The following is a 25,135-nucleotide window of genomic DNA, read 5'->3' as shown; positions in this document are numbered from 1 at the left end:
ACTTAGAATTTAAATATATCTCCACATTTGGATAATTAATAATTAAAAGTCTAATTTTGAATTAAACCCTAATTATTTGCTAACTCTCATGTTAAAATTAAACGGTCATTGCATTTATAGTATATTTTGGGCCAAATTTAACCCGAGATATACACCATCCATTGGAGATGGCCTTATTGTATGTAAATTTTGGATCATGTTCTATTTTATGCAAAATTTGGTATAACTTTTAGCATGTGTAACATTTGAATCACCTTATACACAACTATTAGAGTTCACTTTTATAAAAATAGACTAAAATATACATATACACCACACTTTTAGCTCTTTATTAGGGATGCTTTTAATATGTACATATATTATTATTCACTTTAATTAGAATTTTAACTTTTTTTCCAATTATACATAACTTCGTTAGCTTTTTTTTTACTTGTTGCGCACTGCTTAGGTGAGATTTTACTATAATCTTTAATCTTTTGTATTTTCTCAAACTAAATAAGATTATCTTAGTAATTTATATTTTTTTTATCATGTTTGAAGTTGTGTATGTGTGTGTGTATGTTTTTTTTTTTTTTTGTATCAATTATTAATATTTTTGTTATTTTTTTTTAAACCTCACCTTTTTTTGTTCTTTTTCTCAAAAAATCTCTCTTATTTTGTTTACTCCATTTTATCTTTTGAAATATTTTTAAAAGATTTTTCTATATTTTTTTACCATTCTTTTCTACTGTTTTTTTTTTTTCATTTTTCTTCTTACTGGTTTAATAGTAGAAGACTATATATAAAGATGTAGAAGACTATATGAGAATACATATGATATTAATCTTTTTTTATTGTTATTTTTCTTTTTTTAATAATTTTTTTAAAATTTTTTTGAACAATGAACAAATTTTTGTTAATTATTATTTTATTTTCTTCTAAACTTTACTGATTAGTAGATAATAGTAGAGCAAATCACATAACATAATATCTAGACAAGACGATTGATGATTTTATCTTCAATAAGTGAACTTATATCACACTATATCTTTGTTTAAATATAATTTTTTTAACAATTGTTTAAACATAATTGATAAAAATAAGATGCATGATTATAACCCATTGATTTTAACGGGGGCTACGTGCCTGTGACACGTACTCCACGCCTAGTATATGTTGGATTATATTTTACCAGAATCTAAATTTACTACCATGTATGTTGTTTAACATCCTAAATATGAATTTCTAAAATAATGTAAATAAGCACATATAAAGTTTGAGAAACCTTACAGTGGTTTCAGCGAAATCAAATGACTCCTTCCACTCAGATCTCTAACCCTTGTATCATTTCTGTAGCAGAATATCACCGAGATCTGAGCCCGATTGTCATTCTCTTGAATTTGGATTCTTCACAGTCTTATGCACTATGAGTGAGGACTTACTTGATATGTGTGAGCATGCACTCAATCACTAAGGCTTGAAATTGTTTGTGAAGAGAGGCTATGGTGTTTCGAATTGAAGAAGAAGAAAAGGAAGAGGTCTCATCAAACCTAGAGAGACAACTAGGTTTTTAGCTTTAGAGGCATTAGTTAGATAATTAGACCATAGCCTTCCTTTTATACTATTCTTCAATAGGGTTAGGGTTGAATTATCAGGAATAAAAAAAATGATAAAATAGGGTAAAATACCACTTGGTGGCCGGCCACTTAATGGGCCCCACACAAGCTTGGGTTTTGTCATTTATCCCAACTATTTTACCTATCTTTCATAAATACCACTTTTTGCAACTTCAACCCTATGAATGCCAAAACTATTTATTTAATAATTAAAATAACTATCAAATAAAATTATCATTTATAATATTTATTAATTAGACTCCATAAAGTCTCTTATTTAACAAATAAACCCCAAAACACTATTTCTTCACAATCAAGCCATATTTTAGTGAAAAATTCATAAACTAGACATAGTCTAATTTTAGAATTATAATTGATTAACTAAAATAAATTAACTAAGTCTTACAAGCAGTTTGTCTCAACTAGTATGGGGACCATGGGCCTAGATAACCGAGCTTTCAATAAGCAGATCTAGAATTTACCAATAAATTCACTAACTTATTAATTCCTCATTGCATCCACCATAGAACTTGGAATTGTAGTCTCAGTTACATAGTGTTTGAATTTATTTTACCAGGATCTTAGATCTACTCACAAGTATGTTGTTTAACACCATAAATATGAACTTTCTATAACGATAATTAAACACATATAAAGTTAAGAAAACCTTACATTGATGCAGCGGAATAATGTCTCCTTCCACTCAGATCTCTAACCCTTGTATCCTTTCTGTCGCAGAGTATTATCAAGATCTGAGCCCGAATGTCCTTCTCTTTGTGTGTGATCCTTCACGGTCTTCCAATCTATGATTGAGGTACCACTTGTTGTGTGTGGGCACTACTCTATCACTAAGGTTTCGAAATTGAGAAGAGGAAAAGGGAGAGGTATAGGGTCGGCTATAGAGAGAGAAGTGGAAGGCTCAGTTTTTCTGAAAAAGCAATCTCTAATTTTCTGACCAGAAGGCATATATTGAACTGAGCCACCACTTTCTATTTATAGGTAACTACTAGGTTTAGGTTAGAAATTATTTTACATTAAATAATAAAAATATCAATTGGAAAAAGCTGCTTAAGTGGGCGGCCAAGGTGTTATTGGGCCTCACTTGGTTTTTGCAGTTTTCACAATTTTTATTTCTATTTTCTCAAAAACGCCAATTTTCCAATTCTAACCATTTAAATGCCAAAACTAATTATTTAATAACTAAAATAGATTATTAAATAATATTGTCATTTAATTTAATTATTAATTAGACATATAGAGTCTCTTAATGAATAAATAAACCTAGAATCTCTTTTCTTTACAATTTCACCCCTGCTCAGTGAAAATTCACAAATTAGACATAGTCTAACTTTAGAATTATAATTGATTAATCACAAATCAATTATTGAGTCTTACAAGCAGCATAGTCTCAACTAGAATGGGGACCATGGATCTATATGCTGAGCTTCCAATAAGTGAACCGAAATTTACTAAGTAAATCCCTACTTATTAATTCCTCGTTGAATCCACTCTTAGAACTTAAAATTGCACTCTCAGACTTATATAGAGCATATTATATGTTCCACGATATAGATATGCTATCTCATTTAACCATTGTTATAATCTTATTGTGATCAAAGATCCTCTATATAGATGATTTACATCGAGATGGGATAATTTTACCGTTTACACCCCTCAACGTATTTTGCCCCTTAAAACACTTAGCTACCTGTAAATGATGTTTAGTGATCTAAGAATTAGTCACTTAAACAAGAGCTCATCCATTTACTTCTATTTAGCTAAGCTCGAAGGGAATCATCACTTGACTTCTATACACCAGTAGAAGCTATAGATTCCATATTTATGTTCAGCATGCTGGAAATTATTTTACCAGGATCTGAGATCTACTCACAAGTATGTTGTTTAACACCCTAAATATGAACTTTCTAAAACGATGAAATAAACACATATAAAGTTTAGGAAACCTTACATTGGGTGCAGCGGAATTAAATGACTCCTTCCGTTCAGATCTCTAACCCTTGTATCCTTTCTGTCGCAGAGTATTATCAAGATCTGAACCTGGATCTCTTTCTCTGAATCTTTGATGCTGAAACTCCTTTTGCTGAAGATCTTTCTTCACAATCTTCCTCACTATGATTGAGGTATTACTTGCTGTGTGTGGGCACTACTCTAATCACTAAGGGTTTCGAAATATGAAAGAAGAAGAGAGAGAGAGAGTGGCGGCCAAAGGTAGAGAGAGAGGCTCAGGTTTTTCTGAATGAGAAGTGTAATTTTCCTGAAGCCTTCACTATCTATTTATAGCATTCCACTAGGGTTAGGTTTGAATTATTTGGTATTAAAATAATGAAAATATTAGAGGATAATACCTAAAAAAGTGGCCGGCCATGGCTTATTGGATTTGGGCCTCACTTTTTGCAATTTTACAGTTTTATCACTTTTGTATCTAATTTTCTCAAAAACGCCAATTTTCTAATTCAACCATTTAAATGCCAATTCTAACTATTTAATAACTATAAATAATTATTAAATAATATTTTCATTTATCATATTTACTAATTGAACAATACAAAGTATCATAATTAACAAATATGCCCCTAATAACTCTTTCTTTACAATGTCTCCCTTAGTGAAAAATTCACAAATAGACATAGTCTAATTTGAGAATTATAATTGATTAATCAAAACCAAATACATGAGTCTTACAAGCAATATTATCTCAACTAGTGGAGGGACCATGGGTTTATATAACCGAGCTTCCAATAAGTAGATCAAGAATTTATCACTAAAATTCACTAACTTATTAATTCTTCGTTGAATCCACGCATAGAACTTAGAATTGCACTCTCAGTATATAGAATGCTCTATATGTTCCACCATATAGACATATCATTAGTTATCCATTGTTATAATCCTAATTTGATCAATGATCCTCTATATGAATGATCTACACTGTAAAGGAATTAGATTACTGTTACACCCTACAATGTATTTATTCCTTAAAACACTTGACCCCGTATAAATGATATTTCAGCTTATGTGAAATGATTACTCCACCATTTATGTTCGTTTGGTCAAGCTCGAAGGAGATCATCCTTTGCTTACAATTCGCCAGATAGAAGCTATAGATTCCATGTTTATGCTAGCGCTCCCACTCAATTGCACTACCGTGTTCCCAAAATGTACGTATCACCCTGACCTAAAAGTAGGCTTAACTAACAAATCAAAGAACACGAATAGCCTTTCAAGATTAAGCCTAATCATAACAGGATTAAGAACATTTGATCTAGGATCAACTAAGCGATATTGACTTGAATAGATATTACGGTAAGTTTAATAAATCTAAGTCAAAGTTCAATATCGGTCCCTTCCGATGCATACTCCATGCATCCAACCTGAGCTTTACTTTAACCAATGTTCTGGAAAGAACATAGCATTTCTCCAAATACAAGTAAACTCTTGTTGTAGATTATCATATCAGTAAAACCTTGTGTCTGATAAATCTAGGAAACTTTATTCACATAGTCATGTTTACTTTCCAAAGTGATGACAACACAATAAACAGGATCAAGTATGTGAAAAGGGTTTAAGATGAATTTATAAATCAAATAGACAAGCAATTGATAAAGTGAACCAAAACATACACAAATGAATGAAAAATACTTATGTTTCTTTATTGATGTTGAATAAAATAGATTACATTGAAATGGAGTTTTATTTAGGGCATAAAACCCAACAAACTCCTACTTGCACTAATATAAAACTAATCAGTACATATCAATTAATCCTAAATTCTGACGGTGCTTTTCAAATGCTGTCACGGCCAAGACTTCGGTAAATGGATCGGCCAGGTTGTCCTCTGTGTCAACTTTCTCAACTAGTACATCCCCTCTTGCCACGTATTCTCTGATAATGTGATACTTCCTTTCAATGTGTTTGCTTCTCTTGTGGCTACGAGGTTCTTTACTGTTTGCTATTGCTCCATTGTTATCACAAAGTAGGACCAGAGGCTTTTCCATTCCAGGAACGACACCTATACTGGTGAAGAACTTTCTTAGCCAGACAAGTTCTTTAGCTGTGTAGCCTATGGGATTTAAAGCACTACCCTTGTAGACTAACACAAGATTCCTTGTACGCTTTAAGTATTTCAGAATATACTTAACTGCATTCCAATGTTGCGGTCCTGGATTTGACTGATACCTGCTCACGATTCCAACTGCATAGCAGATGTCAGGTCTAGTGCATAACATTTAATACATTAGACTTCCAACTGCAGAAGCATAGGGAATTTTCGCCATGTCCTCTATCTCTTGAGGATCAGTCGGAGACTGTTGCTTAGATAGACGAATGCCATATCTAGAAGGCATGTTTGCCCCATTGGTGTTGTTCATGGAGAATCTCTCTAAAAGTTTGTCAATGTAGGTTGTTTGAGAGAGAGCAAGAGATCTGTTCTTCCGGTTTCTGATAATCTGAATACCAAGAACATAGGCTACTTCACCCAAATCTTTCATATCGAATTGAGTGTTGAGCCATTCCTTGATGTGAGTCATTTTCTTGACATTGTTTCCAATAATCAAAATGTCATCAACATAAAGGACCAGGAATACTACTACTTGGTCTTCCTTGAGTTGGTAAACACAAGGTTCATCTTCATTCTGAAGAAAGCCGTAGGTCTTGATGATTTCATCAAACCTTTTGTTCCATGAGCGAGAAGCTTGCTTAAGTCCATAGATAGACCTATTTAATTTGCAAACTTTCTTTTCCTGCCCTGGAAGAACATAGCCTTCTGGTTGCTCCATATAGATGGTTTCTTCAAGTACCCCATTAAGGAAGGTAGTCTTGACATCCATTTGCCAGATTTCATAATCGAAAGCAGCAGCTATGGAGAGAAGAATTCAGATGGATTTGAGCATGGCAACAGGACTAAAAGTTTCCTCATAGTCCACGCCTTCTCTTTGGGTATAACCCTTGGCTACAAGTCTAGCTTTAAAAGTTTCGACTTCGCCTCCAGCTCCTCTTTTCTTCTTGTAAACCCACTTGCATCCTATCGGATGATAGTCGTCAGGTGCGTCTACATATTCCTAGACTTTGTTCTTTTTCATGGAATCCATTTCTGAATCCATGCCGGCCGACCATCGTTTCCGTTGCGGACTAGCCATTGCCTGTTTATAGGTTAATGGATCGTCTTCAATACCATCACCAACGACCATATTGATTTCACCATCCAAGCCATAACGAGCTGGTTTTGTTGAAACCCTCCCACTACGACGAGGAGCGGTGATCTTCTGAATAGGAACTTTAATAGTAGTTATCTCAGTTGGTTCGACTGAGGGCGTGGGATAGTCCTCTTCACGAGTGGAAGAGAACGGAACATTGGAAGGACTTATATCTGAAAGCATTTCCTCCAACACTACTTTACTTTGTGATTTGAAATTCTTAATATAGCCATCTTCAAGGAAAGTGGCGTTTGTTGAAACAAACACTTTATCATCTTTGCGACTATAAAATAGTCCACCCCTAGTCTCTTTAGAATTTCCGACAAACATGGAAACTTCAGTTCGCGACTCAAGTTTGTCGTCTTTCTTTCTTAAGACATGAGCAGGGCAACCCCATATTCTGTAATGGCGTAAACTAGGTGTACGACCAATCCATAGTTCTAAAGGTGTCTTAGGGATTGATTTAGATGGAACAACATTTAAAATGTCGGTTGCCATCTGAATTGCATATCCCTAGAAGGACGTAGGCAGAGTTGAAAAACTAAGCATGGACCTAACCATTTCCAAAAGCGTGCGATTCTGTCTTTCTGCAACTCCATTTTGCTGTGGAGTGCTAGGGGCTGTTAATTGGGATTCAATTCCAAGTTCAATTAAATGATCTTTGAACTGCATATCCATATATTCTCCACCCCTATCAGTTCACAAGATCTTTAATGTTTTACCTAATTGGTTTTGAGCCAATGGGTGAAATTCCTAAAACTTTGCAAATGTTTCAGATTTCTTATGCATAAGGTAAAGATGTCCATATCTAGAGTAATCGTCAATGAAAGTGACAAAATACTCATAACCACCTCGGGCTTTTACATTCAAAGGTCTGCAGACATCGGAATGCACTATCCCTAGGGGTTGTTTGGCACGCTCTCCCTTTGCAGAGAAAGAACGTTTAGTCATTTTTCCTTTCAGGCAGGACTCGCATACTGGCAATTCACCTAAGACGATATTTTTCAACGGTCCGTCTTTGGTTAGCCTATTGAGTCTATCAAAGCCTATATGACCTAAACGTAAATGTCATAGATATGTTTCATTATCATCAACGATCTTTTTCTTTTTGTGGTTTCTAGGTTTAGCTACTTTAAAAAGTTCGTTATGTAGGGCAAATGGTGTTTCTAGTCTAAGAACATAAAGCCCCTGTTCCATGGATGCAACACAAATCTGAATATCATTTTGAGAAATGGTAGAACCAGAACTCGAAAAATCTACTTTGTATTGTTGCAATTGTAAGCATGAAAGAGAAACCAAGTTTCTACTGAAATTTGGAATGTATAAGACATTGTGTAATTCCAAAATTCTGTTTTGAAACTTGAGTTTGGCTTTTCCTCTAGCTCTAACCGAAACCATTTCGCCACTACCAACTTTAAGTTTCAACTCTCCGGATTTCAAATAATTCCAATTCTCAAGCAATTGCAATGAACAACTTACATGGTTTGTAGACCCAGAATCAAGAATCCAAATGGATTTATCATTCTCTAACACACATGATTCGAAGACTAAAGCATTACTGCTTATTCGTTTGTGATTTGTTGTTCTTAATGGTACAATTTGTTGTGAAGTATAACTTGAGGAAGTGGAATCACTTTCTCTTATCTTCTCAACTAAGCTTGAAGTAGTAGGATTTATGGAGTTATAAACTATTTGCTCTTCAGAGTGAACAATTCCCAGCTTACCTGCTTTCTGGAATTTAAAGTCCATCATGAGCATATGTGAAGTATTACTCTAACAAGGAGTTTATAACTTCAAGTTCAATTGCTAAGATATTAACTAGGAGTGGAATGGGAAGAGGGTTATTGGCACTACAACACATCAATAAAACAGAAGTAAGGTTTTGGTTCAAAATTCATACACAAGTTCAGAAAAATAAGAAATAATCACATATGTTATAAAAATACTAAATCTAACATAGTTTATTTTCCAAGGTTTCCAACATAATGAAATACAGTGTCTCGGTAGGCGAGAGTCAAAGATAACATTAGTTGAATAGAGTAGTCAGCTCATTTAAAATCAAACATTTTAGCAACCTTTTATTCGATCAAAATGAGAATCCAACGTTGTCCCGGTAGGCGAGAGTCAAGGTTATTCTTATTTTATGAGCTTCGACCATTGTTTCATGTTTTATGAGTTTATCTCTAAGTAGTCACCGTAGGGGAGAGTCTAATAGAGACGAAAACTCACAAAACACTTATCAAATGAAATTTTACGGTGTTAAAAGTGTTCAACGAATAACCATCCATAGGGGGACGAAGTCTAGCGTCTCGAGGTTATATTGAAAAAATTTAACTATTGTAAGACCAACAATGGAGATCGAATATCTTTTGATTAAAGCTCATTATTTTAAAAAAAAAATATATGTATTTTATTTAATCATCTGTTCCATATTATAATAATGAAAAATTACAAATTAAAGTTGCTTTAAATAAAAAAAACAACTTTAATTAAATTTCAATTATTATTTAAATTCGAAAAATAAATTCGAATAAATATCGAACAAGTTCCATATTATAATAATGAAAAATTACAAATTAAAGTTGGTTTAAATAAAAAATCAACTTTAATTAAATTTCAATTATTATTTAAATTCGAATGTAATGGAACAAATTTGAAAATACCTTGTTTAAGTTGTTTTAGAAGAATCTAAAAAATCAACTTAAATATCTTTCAAATCAGATTTAATTAAATTAAAATTAAGTTGTAACCACTTAATTTGAAAATTTTCCATTTTAAGTTAATATTCGAAAAGATATTAACTTAAAAAAAATATCTAAAATATTCCATTTTAAGTTAATATTCGAAAAGATATTAACTTAAAAAATGTCTAAAGAATCTGAATAACCAATGCCTAAAATTCCTCAACTTAATTTTGAAATTTCAAATCCAAAAGATATTCAGATTTAAGCTGATTAGTTATAGATAACTGTTGCCCCTGAATTCGCCCAAAATACGTGGACTAGTCGAATTAGGACACGTGGATCAGATAACCTGTAAACATTTGATAAGTCTTTGTGCGCCACAAGGAAGCGCAGTTAGCGTGGGTCCCGGAGGAGTCACCCGGAGTACAAGGTACTCCGGGAAGTTCGCATGACGTGAAGCCTCTCCGGGATGTGTCAGATCTCTCTCGAGCAATCAAGTCGCATTTAATGCCGCATGGGAGGAAGCGTGTTGGGACTGTAACACGCAATAAAGTCTGACGGCACAACCCCCAAACAAAGAGCCGCTACAAAGAATGATCATTTAAGTCTAGCGACGGCTACTCTGCGAAGAGTCACGTCAATCACAAGGCAAAAAGGACATTCTTCATAAAAACCCTACGGCACCTAGGGATTTGACCATGCATCACCCATGGTATGTTCATTGGAAATGCCCAACTTTATGGATACTTACAGATACATGTGTAAGAACAATTCTAGGGATTACCCCACCAAAACACTATAAATACCCCCTCAAAGCTCATTTAATGGGGTAGAGAATCTTGGTTTGCAAAAGAGCAAGAAGAGAAAATACTCACCAAGAACATTCTCTGTATTTATGAGAAAGACATTCTCTCAAGTGTGGAATCTGTATTAAATCCATCCATTAATAACAAAGACTCGTGGACTAAGGCTCATTAACGCCCCAACCACGTAAAAATCTTCATCTCACTTTCTTACAGCTCTTTATTATAATCATATTTTAATAGTTGCCGAAAATCTCGGTCAACATTTTGGTGCTTTCATTGAGAGCTGAGGAAAGCTACTACATAACAAGCATTTGACTTCACAACAATGGTGGAGACAAGAAGTACGCGTCACCCTCGCCCTCTGGAAGATGCTCAAGATCCAAATGAGGAAGATGTAGCCTCAAGAGCAGCAGAGGAGTCCGAGGAAGAAGAAGAAGAAATAGTTCCCGACGAGAACTACGAGGAAAACCTCGACGAGTATGCCTACGACGGAGGAAGTTACTCAGAGTTGGTGCTCCTTAGACAAAAAGCTATCGATCATGAAGCTGAGATCGAAGCTCAGAAAGCGCAAAATCAAAAAATGCAGGAAGTGATGCTAGCCATGCAGAAAGCCATGGAGGCTGCTGGTATTCACGTGCATCCCAAGGCAATGGCCGCTGGGCTCAACGGGAAACCAGCGACGTCCTCGCCTAATTCCCAACAGCAAAGACCTAGGGAACCTAGCCCTATAAGGCACCCTGCTGAGGAAAATCAAACAAAAAACCCTACTTCTACCCCTGGGCGAAAGAAAAAGGTGCAGGATCCGCGAAGGGTCCGCTCAGATTTCCCTAAAGGGAAAGGTCCGCAGAGGGGCAAGCCCCAAAGAGGGAGTCTTGACCCTCAGGATCGAGGGGACCGGAAAAGCGTTTCTGTGCACCAGGAACCAGGGGGTAGAGGAAGAAGAGGACAGAGATGTCCTCCCATTGATCTGAGAAATCAAATCAATGGGAATCAAGGTGACCTCCGGGATCACCTTGACCAGAAAAGATACAGGCCCGTGGTCTCTTCGGGTACTGTAAACGAAGGGATTATGGCGGAACTTGCCATACTTCGAAAAGATATTGCTCGAGTCTCTCGGAGGCAGAAATGAGACGACTCCAACTCGGACAGTGAGGATCGGGAGCCATGTGCCAAGCATATCCTGGAGGCGGAGCTCCCTAAAACTTCAAGATGCCCGAAATGGCGGCATATACTGGGAACTCCGACCCCAGTGATCACTTGTCACGGTTCAACCGTGTCATGACAGTCATGCGGGTCAGCAATGACGCCAAATGCTTGTGTTTCCCCCTCACTCTGAGCGGATCAGCGGAGGAATGGTTCAAAAAGCTGGAACCAGGATCCGTGGGTTGTTGGAACAAACTCCAAACCAACTTCCGGAGACAGTTTGTCGCCGCCAGGAAGGTTAACTTGGAGGTTAGTGCCTTGACCAACATCAAGCAACTGCCCACCGAGACCTTGAAGAATTACATCAAGAGGTTCCGAGAGGAAGCCTCGAAGACCAAGAAGGTCGATGACGGACAACAGCTTGCGCTTCTCCAAGCAGGAATCCGCACTGGGACTCCCTTCTGGAACGAGTTGCAGCAAGAAGGCGCTGCCAGCCTTCAGGACTTCCAAAAGAGAGTCCAAAAATATATTAACCTCGAAGAAGCCCAGATCGTGGCTTACGGAGGCTACTATCCCACCGGGATAGCAGGGTACATGCCCGGAGTGTCGTCCTCGGGCACTGTCCCGACCGCGACTCCACAAGTAAGTGGCATACAATTCTCTGCTACTCCCGGGTACAGCCAAGGCCAAGCTTTGGCACCGGCATCTTCCCATTACGACAACCCGTCCCGGGTGAATGGACGAGCTCCTTCACAGGCGGCCCCGACTGTTAGCTTGACAGGCCCTACCCAGGGGTCGAGGAGCAAAAGGTCCTCCAAGGGCAGCACCCGAACGGGAGAGAAGCACCAGAATAAGGGGTACACACCCCAATACACTCAGTACACAGAGCTCACGGACTCTCAGGAACGTGTGTACTTCGCCACTAGGAAAAATACGCACTACCGGAGACCCCAGCCGTTGTACAAAGATAGCTCCCGGAGAGATCCGAGTAAAAGATGCGAGTATCACAACGACATTGGTCATAGCACCAATGAGAGTAAGAATCTCAAAGACGAGATTGAGAATCTGATCCGCTTGGGCCACCTCTATGAGTGGATCAAAAATAGGTTGCCCCACCTTAATCCAGGGCAGGTGGCCGGGGGTATGCCTCTGGGAACGCCAGGGGGTACAGCAGGAGCATTGCCTCCAGCTGCTCCCGCAGGTAACACCCAGCATATTCCCGGAATACCGCCCCGGCCTAATGGACGGGTAGCCATGATCTCCAGAGGTCCCCATATCGAAGGAAACACTCGCAAGGAGCGAAAAAGATATGTCGAGGCCGCGAAACACAGTGAGGTGTGGGAGGTTACTCAACTCCCAGCCCAAAGGCCTCGGCTAATGGATCAACCCATAACGTTCACAAAAGAAGACGCCAAGACGGTGCGTTTTCCTCACCACGACCCACTGGTCATAGAGACCCCCATCGCAAATAAAGTGGTGGCTAGGGTCTTGATTGACAATGGGAGTTCCGTGAACTTGCTCTTCAAAGAAGCCTTCACTACAATAGGGTTGACCGACCGAGACCTCTCGCCTAGTGGGTCACAGCTCACGGGATTTAACGGGACGACGCTAATCCCGATGGGAAAAGTAAGGCACCCGGTTACCCTGTGCCCGGATACCCCCCAGAGCACATTTAAGTATTGCACCTTCGTGGTGGTAGACTGTCCAACAGCCTACAACGCGATCCTAGGCCGACCGGCCCTAGTGGACTTTGGTGCGATTACTTCAATCCGACACCTGTGCCTGAAATTCCCTACCCAGGAAGCCGGAGTCGGAACTGTGAGGGGAAATCAGGGAGAGGCCAGGCAATGTTACAATATTGCCACTCACCTACCTGTATTCACGCTCCGGGAATCCCCTGGAATAGAGAAGGCTGAAGAGGATGAGTTGGATCCTCGCATAGGATCCGAAAGGGTCGTGGAACCAATGGAGGACGTCGAAGAAATACCAGTGTGCGACGACGACTCCACTAAAGTACTCCGAATAGGGAAGAGCCTGGATCTGGAGGAAAAAGAAAAAATAATAAAAACACTGAAGGGCGCCATAGACATCTTTGCATGGCGCCAAGAAGACATGACTGGCATAAGCCCTCATGTCATCACCCATGTACTCAATGTCAACCCGGACATGCCCCCTGTACAGCAAAAGAGACGCCCGCTCGACTCGGTGAAAGCCGAGGCCTTAGAGAAAGAGGTGGACAAACTTTTGTCCAATGGCATGATCCGCGAAGTATACTATCCGGAATGGCTGGCCAATCCGGTCCTGGTACCCAAGCCGAACGGGACTTGGCGAGTTTGTATAGATTTCACAGATCTAAACAAAGCCTGCCCAAAGGACTGCTTCCCGCTACCCAGGATCGACCAGATGGTAGACGCCACGTCCGGATTTAAGCTGTTGTCTTTCATGGATGCCTATGCTGGGTACAACCAAATAAAAATGCATACGGCAGACCAGGAGTGCACTAGCTTCAGGACCGATAAGGGGGTATACTGCTACCTAGTCATGCCTTTCGGATTGAAAAACGCTGGAGCAACCTATCAAAGAATGGTTAACCGGATGTTTAAAAGCCTCCTGGGACGAAACATGGAGGTATATGTAGACGACATGCTCGTCAAATCCAAAGCATGCAACAGCCATGCAAGCGACTTAGAAGAATGTTTCGAAGTCGTCCGGAGATACGGTATGAAGCTCAACCCGAAAAAGTGCACTTTTGGGGTCAAGTCGGGAAAATTCCTGGGCTTCATAGTCAGCCAAAGGGGAATCGAAGACAACCCAGAGAAAATCCAAGCTCTCCTGGACATGCCATCCCCCAAGAAGCATAAGGACGTGCAGAGCTTGACCGGAAAGGTAGCTGCACTGAGCCGCTTTATCTCACGCTCCACGGACAAGTGCATACCCTTCTTCAACATACTGAAGAAATGCCAAAAGTTCGAATGGTCGGATGAATGCGAGGAGGCATTCAAGAGGTTGAAAGACCACATGGCCAAACCTCCTATCCTATCGAAACCCGTCCTCGGAGAAGACTTGTTCCTTTATTTGGCCGTCTCCGAGCACGCGGTCAGCGCTGCCCTGGTCCGGGAGGAAGAAAAAACTCAGCACCCCGTGTACTATGTCAGTAAGCGCATGATAGGGGCCGAGACAAGGTACCCGGTCATTGAAAAATTAGTATTCTGCCTCCTGATGGCATCAAGGAAGCTGAGGCCATACTTCCAAGCCCATCCGATCAAAATCTTGACCAATCATCCGCTCCGGCAAGTTCTCCAGAAGCCTGAAGCATCCGGAAGACTCCTCAAGTGGGCGATGGAGCTGAGTCAATTCGACTTACATTACGTGCCCCGGATTTCCATAAAAGGCCAAGCCTTGGCAGACTTCATCACCGAATGTAATGAAGCCGAGGCAACAGCCAATACACCGGTACCACCAATCCCCACTTGGAGGGTATTTGTAGACGGAGCTTCTAATGAGAACGGTTCGGGAGCCGGAGTGGCTATGATATCACCTACTGGATTGCGGCTCCAGGCAGCACTCCGATTCAACTTCACAGCTTCAAACAATGAAGCCGAATATGAGGCCCTGATAGCAGGGCTAAAATTGGCTAAAGCTGTAGGAGCCAAGAGAGTGGAAGTCTACAGTGACTCTCAGCTGGTCGTAAACCAGGTCTCCGGAGAATACCAAACTCGCGGCGAACGGATGGCCGCGTACGTAGAAATAGTCCGAGAACTGGCCTCCGCCTGAGCCTCCCTCTGTTTGGCCTCCTCTTCCTTGGCCTTGGCCGCGGCCTCCTGGCGCTCGGCAGCCTCCTGGTAGATCTGCCTCTCCGCTGTGAGGTCCTGGAGGACCTTCCTGACATCATTCATGTCCCCAAAGTTGGACAGAGCGAAGCCATGGTTTATGATGTTCTTGGAGAGGCGGCCAGCCTCAGCAGCAAGCTGAACCATAATGAAAGGATAAGAAGGAGGAATTTCTCAAAGGAGAAAGCAAAATACAAACAATAAAAGGAAACGCAAAAATTGCAAAGTACTTACCACCGTGAGAGAATGGCTAAGGTCCTGGACCTGGAAGATGGTGTTCAGGGAAGCGCAAGTGGCAAACCGCTTAGGCGCACAACGGGTGAGCTGAGAAGCGAACTCGCCGGTCATCTCCGCGGCAAAAGGAGCCAAGGTAGGCCCTAGGAAGCGACGGAACCAGTCCGATAAGGGGTCCAGATTAAGGTCCCACGGATCCTGGTATTCCGGGTGGTTGATGCTCGCCTCAACCTCGGCTCGCAGAATCCTCCTAAGGGCCTCCACTTCGGCATACCCCCGGGAGTACTCGTCCATAGCATAGTTGTGTTTGGCTATGCGAAGCTCCTGCCTCACCTCGTCCCCCAGAATCGGGGTAAGAACGATGTTGGGAGGAGCAGGATTTTCCTCCATCGGGTAGACCCCGCCGTCCAGACCATGAGCAGGAGTGTCGGCTCTCCGAGGCCTCTTTGGCTCATCCTGGGCAATCATCTTGCCCTTGCGCTTACGAATCAGAGCCACCTCAGGCTCCTCCTCGCCCTCCTCTGCTTCCTCCGGAAGGGCTCGAGGCTCTCCCGCACCCTCAGCGGCTTCCTCCGAGAAGTCCCATCCCTTCCCTTGGCCTTCTCCCGGAAGCACCTCCTCGTCATCCACTAAGTCAATAGTGTCGGGGGGAGCGCTGGATGAAACCTTCAAGGAAGGGGCCGGGGGAGAAGAGGTGAAGGCCGGAGGAGCCACGGGAGTATGAACCCCGGCAAGCTGTTCCAGGATGGCATCCATGGAGATATTTGTTTCAAAAAATAAGCAAGTGTTAGAAGTCCGTGAGGAACCGCTTATACAAGATACAGCAAATAAACTACTCCTACCCGAACTCCCTAATTCGGCCCTAGCAAAGTCCTGAACTTTAATGCTGGACATTATGTAAGCAGAGGGACCTAAGGGAATAGGTTCCGGAGGGCCGGAGCCCATCCGGGACCGACCTAGGTAATCTCCTAAGTTCGAAAAATAAAACTCCTTCAAGCGATCCCCCCACCGGGTCGACGGCATCCTAAATCTACGAAGACGCTCGTCGAACCCTACGGGCCTACGACTGGTGTACTCATCAACGGAAGGAACATAACGAAATACCAAAGGAGACTTACCGCCGGCACCAGAGGTGCTAGCACCGGGAGCACCCGAGTTTGGTTCGGGGACCGGAGGCTGTGGCCGGGAAGTTTGCTTCTCGGAAGAATCTTCAATACAAAGGGGCCTCCTGGCAGGACGATCCCCAATCTCTTCTTGAAGAATCTTGTCAAAAAATATTGCCTCGGACTTCCCGGTAATGGCTGGGCTCCTTCGCACCACCGGACTCCCCACGCGGAGTCCTCTCCCAGAGGCAGCCTGAGCCTGAGAGTATGCTTTCTCCTGGGCCTTCCGGTAGAGATAATCTTGGTACTTCTTCTCTGCCGTGGCAATAAGCTCGTCCCGGAAGGCCTTCTCCGCAACCGGCGCCCTCACATTGGGGCAGATGACCCGTGAGAGGTTGGAGTCATCCACGGATTGGTGAGAAAGGATAAGTTTGGCCTTCCTACAATTCTCCGTGGTGACTAGGCCCCCGACATCAAGATCGGCGCGGTCATAGGAAGCAAAGGCTTGGGCCCTTCGAAGGAAAGCCTGAGTGGGAAGCGTCCGCTGGTAAGGTGGGATCCGCACCCACTCCGTGAGAAGCTCCGGGTGGTCCACGGCCCTGAACCCGGAAGAGAAGAAAAAGCGGTGGCGGTACTCCTTAACGTGAGTCTGCCTATTATACGGAACCACCCCCTCGTTAGCAGGGTGGATCCGGAACCCATAAAGACCATCCTTAAGTTTGTCCCCTTTCTTGGGGACGGATACAAGTTCATAAAAATATAAAATTTCCGCCGGGCTGGGAGACCCCCAGCCGCGGGCGGTGTAAAATATAAATAAGCCTGAGAGCAGGCGGTAAGCTTGAGGAATGAGTTGGTATGGCGCAAGGCCGACAAATACAAGGAAATTAACAAAGTAATCTTGGAGCGGGAGCATGGCACCGGCCATCAAATGAGTCTGACTCCAAGCCCCGAAGCCATCATAGTTATGATTAGGCGTCTCCGAGTCACGAGGAGGCCGGTGATAGGTCCCTGAGGTGGAGGGTTTGATCCCAGCGACTTCTATAATATTCTCCAGCTGGTGAGGACAAGTCAAGGTGGATCGAAGCTCAGCCGCTTCCCACCCAGTCGCACGGGATTTATACCCCTCCTGGGCAACAGGTCCAGGGAAACCTCCTCCAGCGTGGCCATGTCTTTTCCCTTCTTCTTCGAAGATTTTGAGCCAGAAGCAGACATTTTGTGTTCTGAGAAAAACAAAAAGGGAAAAGAAAATTCCAGCAGTTAGGTCCCATACCAAACCCTAAGTCAAGAAAAAGGGAGTGGGGGTCCCCTAACCGCTGGAAAGAGGCCCCCTCCGGACACGTGTCACATGGGAAACCCTAGAGAGATTCCCTGAACAAGTGTCGGGTGCAGTGAAATCGCAGAAAGAGGTTTTATAGAGTAACAAAAAAAAAACAAAAAAAAAAAAGAAGAAAAACCATTCTATGCCCTAAGCAACTGTTGAACGAAGAACGCATGGCTCTCTTCAACAAAGCTGTATGATTACAACAGAGGCATGATAATGGCGATTCTACAACTAACGCAGTAAATATAAAACAGAACTCGAAGAACTTAAACACTCACACACCCAGAAATCTCTAAGTACGAACCCAGAAAACGAGCGAAGTAAATATAAGCATGTTACCTAAGGATGCAAGAAACTTACAGTAGATCGTTGAACTGGGGGTACTGAATGTGGTAAAGTGAAAGTTGAGAAGAACTGGCGAAGTCAAACACTGGAAAACTGAAAGAAGTGTCTAAGTGTTAAGACAGTTCGTGCTACTTTGAGGAATTTTCTCTCTGGGAAATTCGAGCAGAAATGGCAAGGAATGGAAAGTAACCGAAATGAAGGAAAGGTGGTGGCTTTTATAGGCAAAAACGCATGAGGAACAGGCATCATCACCTACCAATCGTACGGTGGGGGAGATGCACGATTCGAAATCTCGAAAATCAACGGATCAGATCAATCTGCCATAAAGGCGGTGGAAACGTTTGAGTATCCGTCTGACACCATTAATGCGCCGCATCAATCAAAGGGCGTGAAACGAATCGACCTCTGCAAAATCGGATCGCTGCATTTAATGCCATCATTAGACACGCCTTCACGCGCCCCAAGCTCGTGTCAAAAGACCGAGGAGGCGGCTGGAGACATTCCTGCAAGAGGCGAATCGCTGCATTAAATGTCATCATTAAATGTGCCCCCACGCGCTCAAGGCTTGAGCCAGGGAAACGAGGAGTCGACCGGAGGCACTTAAGCAAGCCTTGGTTTATTTTTACTAAGTAAACAAGGCTTGGGGGGTAAATGTTGCCCCTGAATTCGCCCAAAATACGTGGACTAGTCGAATTAGGAAACGTGGATCAGATAACCTGTAAACATTTGATAAGTCTTTGTGCGCCACAAGGAAGCGCAGTTAGCGTGGGTCCCGGAGGAGGCACCCGGAGTACAAGGTACTCCGGGAAGCTCGCATGACGTGAAGCCTCTACGGGATGTGTCAGATCTCTCTCGAGCAATCAAGTCGCATTTAATGCCGCATGGGAGGAAGCGTGTTGGGACTGTAACACGCAATAAAGTCTGACGGCACAACCCCCAAACAGCAGCGCTACAGTAATGATCATTTAAGTCTAGCGACGGCTACTCTGCGAAGAGTCACGTCAATCACAAGGCAAAAAGGACATTCTTCATAAAAACCCTACGGCACCTAGGGATTTGACCATGCATCACCCATGGTATGTTCATTGGAAATGCCCAACTTTATGGATACTTACAGATACATGTGTAAGAACAATTCTAGGGATTACCCCACCAAAACACTATAAATACCCCCTCGAAGCTCATTTAATGGGGTAGAGAATCTTGGTTTGCAAAAGAGCAAGAAGAGAAAATACTCACCAAGAACATTCTCTGTATTTATGAGAAAGACATTCTCTCAAGTGTGGAATCTGTATTAAATACATCCATTAATAACAAAGACTCGTGGACTAAGGCTCATTAACGCCCCAACCACGTAAAAATCTTCATCTCACTTTCTTACAGCTCTTTATTATAATCATATTTTAATAGTTGCCGAAAATCTCGGTCAACAATAACTATATATGAACTTAAATAAGAATATTTAATGAAAAATTTAAATTAATCTTCAGAAAGAATCTAGATAGTTATAATTCTATATTAAATTAAATACAAGAAAATACATATAGTTAAGCTTAGAATATAAAATTCTTTAAACTATGGTTTTTTTAAATTAATTTCAAAATAAATGAAATTAATTATGTTGCTAATCAATTTTATTAGGTTAAACTAGTTTAATTAACCTAGTACAGTTATTCAAATCAGGCAAATGGGCCTTCACAATTGGGGTGGTTCATGTGAGGGGGTGCTGGGTTCAGTATGTCGTACCCACTACTATGGCTCCCAACTCTCACACAAGGCCCAAAAGAGAGGAATTTAACCTTAAAATGAACAACTGTTATTAATTGAATAGGCCCAAAAACTAAATGGGCCTAAATAAAATCTATCAAGAACTATGATATTTTATTTAGCAACAACAATCTATATGCATCTATAATGAAATTAAACACATAGGCTCACACAGGCACACTTTGGATGTGTCCTATCATGTTGCTAGGTCATACACAGATGAAAGAAGATTGTAAATATACCTGTTACAAATTATTTACTTGACCAAGGGAGCCATGAGTTAAAATCACATCATTGGATCTGTCAACAAGTTAACCATAGCTATTTGCAATAAAGCAATAATAGGTTTTAAAAACTTACAAACAAGCTAAAAACACATACTCTTGCAACAAGGTTAGCTGGATAGTTGGATGTAGGATTTATTTAATTTTAAATTAATAATTTCGAAAAAATAATTAATTAAATAAATAAAAAATTTATTTTCAAAAATTTAAAAAAAAATTCGAAATTTTAAAAAAAATTTAAAATTAAACCTACAATTTTGAAAAATTAGGTTTCAACCAACCCAAATATCATTTCAAAATTTGCTAACTACTTTTAAAATTGAATGTTATTTTATAAATAAAAATTAAATAAAAAATTAAAAAAGATAAATAAATATCTTTTTCAAATTTTAAATAGAATTTAAATAAATAAAATAACAAAATTTAAAAGTTATCAAAATATCTTACATCTATTTAAAATTACATGATTATAGTTATCTTATTTTAAATTTAAATAAGGTCAAATTATTTAAAAAATAAAATTTAAATTTAAAAATTTAATATCTGACCTTAAATTTAAAAATAAGATAAGATATAATCAAATTTAAAAATAAGATAGATAATTAAGCAAAAAAGATAGATATTTACTATTTTCAAATTCAAATTACACTAATATCATGAATTAAATCTAAAAAATATTAATTAATTTAATTATGATAATTAGAATTGAATTAGGAATAGTAAATGTATAAATACAGAACTACACAAAAAATCGGAAGTTAAATCCATGAAAAAGCATGAAAAATCGAAGAAAAACGAAAAAATTGCGAGCTGTATGGACGGGATGCTGTGCATACCCGTCCGAGAGTAGGAGGGGAGCTCGTCCGAGAAACCTCGGTGGAATGGGTGTCACGCAGGATATCCGCGCGCTTGGGTGCCCTGCTGCTCAACCCTGATTTTTTCGAAACTTCAAAAAAATCATAACTAATTCAAATTAAATCGAAATTGAGTTCCGTAAAAAGGTAACTTGCTTAATTTTTTCCATACTATCCAATAAAAGTAATTCCAGAAACAAATATTCAATTATTTTTCACAAAAATTCACAAACATCAATCAATCATCAAATAACACTCAATACAACATGATACCATCCAAAACATCAAACAATCGTTTTAAAGTCCAAATTTCTTGCAAGAAAATCAATTACCATGGCTCTGAGGCCAGTTCTTGGAAATTATTTTACCAGGATCTTAGATCTACTCACAAGTATGTTGTTTAACACCCTAAATATGAACTTTCTAAAACGATGAAATAAACACATATAAAGTTTAGGAAACCTTACATTGGGTGCAGCAGAATTAAATGACTCCTTCCGTTCAGATCTCTAACCCTTGTATCCTTTCTGTCGCAGAGTATTATCAAGATCTGAACCTTGATCTCTTTCTCTGAATCTTTGATGCTGAAACTACTTTTCCTGAAAATCTTTCTTCACGATCTTCCTCACTATGATTGAGGTATTACTTGTTGTGTGTGGGCACTACTCTAATCACTAAGGATTTCGAAATATGAAGGAAGAAGAGAGAGAGAGAGAGTGGCGGCCAAAGGTAGAGAGAGAGGCTCAAGTTTTTCTGAATGAGAAGTGTAATTTTCCTGAAGCCTTCTTCACTATCTATTTATAGCATTCCACTAGGGTTAGGTTGTTGGAAATTATTTTACCAGGATCTTAGATCTACTCACAAGTATGTTTATTAACATCCTAAATATGAACTTTCTAAAACGATAAAATAAACACATATAAATTTTAAGAAACCTTACATTGGGTGCAGCGGAATTAAATGACTCCTTCCGTTCAGATATCTAGCCCTTGATTCCTTTCTGTAGCAGAGCATTATCAATATCTGAACCTGGATCTCTTTCTCTGAATCTTTGATGCTGAAACTCCTTTGCTGATGATCTTTCTTCACGATCTTCCTCACTATGATTGAGGTATCACTTGCTGTGTGTGGGCACTACTCATACACTAAGTATTTCGAAATCTCAATGAGGAAGAGAGAGAGAGTGGGTTCAGCCAAAGATAGGGAGAGAGAAGGCTCAGGTTTTTCTCTGAAGGAAAAAAAGAAAATTTAAGTATAATTTTCCTGAAGCCTTCACTATCTATTTATAGCATTCCACTAGGGTTAGGTTTGAATTATTTGGCATTAAAATAATGAAAATATCAGTTTAAATTTCCTACAAAAGTGGCTGGCCCTATACTAGTGGATTTGGGCCTCACTTTTTGCAATTTTGCAGTTTTACCTTTTCTGCATCTGATTTTCTCAAAAATGCCAATTTTCTAATTCAACCATTTAAATGCCAATCCTAACTATTTAATAAATATAAATAATTATTAAATAATATTGTCATTTATCATATTTATTAATTGAACCATACAAAGTATCATAATTAACAAATATGCCCCTATAAACTCTTTCTTTACAATTTCGCCCTTACTTAGTGAAAATTTCACAAATAGACATAGTCTAATTTGAGAATTATAATTGATTAATCAAAATCAATTACATGAGTCTTACAAGCAATATTATCTCAACTAGTGGGGGGACCATGGGTCTATATAACCGAGCTTCCAATAAATAGATCAAGAATTTAGCACTAAAATTCACTAACTTATTAATTCTTCGTTGAATCCACGCATAGAACTTAGAATTGCACTCTTAGTATATAGAATGCTCTATATGTTCCACCATATAGACACATCATTAGTTATCCATTGTTATAATCCTAATGTGATCAATGATCCTCTATATGAATGATCTACACTGTAAAGGGATTAGATTACCGTAACACCCTACTATGTATTTTATCCTTAAAACACTTGACCCCGTATAAATGATATTTCAACTTATGTGAAATGAGTACTCCACCATTTATGTTCGTTTGGTCAAGCTCGAAGGAGATCACCCTTTGCTTACTATTCGCCAGATAGAAGCTATAGATTCCATGTTTATGCTAGCGCTCCCACTCAATTGCACTACCGTGTTCCCAAAATGTACGTATCACCCTGACCTAAAAGTAGGCTTAACTAACAAATCAAAGAACACGAATAGCCTTTCAAGATTGAGCCTAATCATAACAGGATTAAGAACATTTGATCTAGGATCAACTAGGCGATATTGACTTGAATAGATATTACGGTAAGTTTAATAAATCTAAGTCAAAGTTCAATATCGGTCCCTTCCGATGCATACTCCATGCATCCAACCTGAGCTTTACTTTAACCAATGCTCTGGAAAGAACATAGCACTTCTCCAAATGCAAGTAAACTCTGTTGTAGATTATCATATCAGTAAAACCCTATGTCTGATAAATCTAGGAAACTTTATTCACATAGTCATGTTTACTTTCCAATGTGTTGACAGCACAATAAAACGGGATCAAGTATGTGAAAAGGGTTTCAGATGAATTTATACATTATGTACATATAATCATGAAATAAATCATGTGAACCATGCAACATTAAATGTTATTTCTGATCTATATTAATAAGTAAATCTGATTATATTGAAATGAGTTTTATTTAGGGCATAAAACCCAACATAGGTTTGAATTATTTGGCATTAAAATAATGAAAATATCAGAGGATAATACCTAAAAAAGTGGCCGGCCATGGCTTATTGGATTTGGGCCTCACTTTTTGCAATTTTGCAGTTTTATCACTTTTGTTTCTGATTTTCTCAAAAACGCCAATTTTCTAATTCAACCATTTAAATGCCAATTCTAACTATTTAATAACTATAAATAATTATTAAATAATATTTTCATTTATCATATTTACTAATGGAACCATACAAAGTATCATAATTCACAAATATGCCCCTAATAACTCTTTCTTTACAATTTCTCCCTTACTTAGTGAAAAATTCACAAATAGACATAGTCTAATTTGAGAATTATAATTGATTAATCAAAACCAAATACATGAGTCTTACAAGCAATATTATCTCAACTAGTGGGGGGACCATGGTTCTACATAACCGAGCTTCCAATAAGTAGATCAAGAATTTATCACTAAAATTCACTAACTTATTAATTCTTCGTTGAATCCACGCATAGAACTTAGAGTTGCACTCTCAGTATATAGAATGCTCTATATGTTCCACCATATAGACACATCATTAGTTATCCATTGTTATAATCCTAATTTTTTTTTTTTTTGAAATTAAACTCTTATTAACAACAATCAGAGCTTAATACATCAATAAGAAAAGAGGGAAAATCCTCAATCCAAGCCAATTCACCATCCACCCTAAGTGCATGCACAGCTAATTCATGAGCAGCCTTGTTGGCTGTACGACGAACATGAATTAGGGATGCCTCAGGAAAACTGGAAAGCAAACTAGCAATATCATCCAATAAAGAACCAAGTTCATTACAAAGGGAAAAACGCTTTGGGAGAGTCGAAACCAAGGCTAAGCAATCTGACTCCACCACATGAAGAGGAAGACCAAGAGTGAGAGACCAATCCAGCGCAACCATTAATGCAACAGCTTCTGCTAATATGACTGTAAAATTTCCTACAAAAATTAACAAACAGAGAATAAGTGAAAAAAAAAATTGAATCCTAATAAATGAAAACAACAACAAAAGAAACAAAATTGCAAATTCGGTAAACAAAAACCATACACCGAGGGAAAAGCTTCCCTCCGGTCCAACCAAAGTCCCAACACAACTACTCCATACCCTCCTATCTTAGGAATATCATAATATTTTAAAGTCATACACTATACCAAATAAGGATCTACATAGACATCCCAGCACATTCCCAGTAGTATCT

This window comes from Cannabis sativa, chromosome 6 (genome assembly GCF_029168945.1).
Source record: "Cannabis sativa cultivar Pink pepper isolate KNU-18-1 chromosome 6, ASM2916894v1, whole genome shotgun sequence".
Classification (NCBI taxonomy): Eukaryota; Viridiplantae; Streptophyta; class Magnoliopsida; order Rosales; family Cannabaceae; genus Cannabis; species Cannabis sativa.
Note: the sequence above shows the minus strand (reverse complement) of the source record.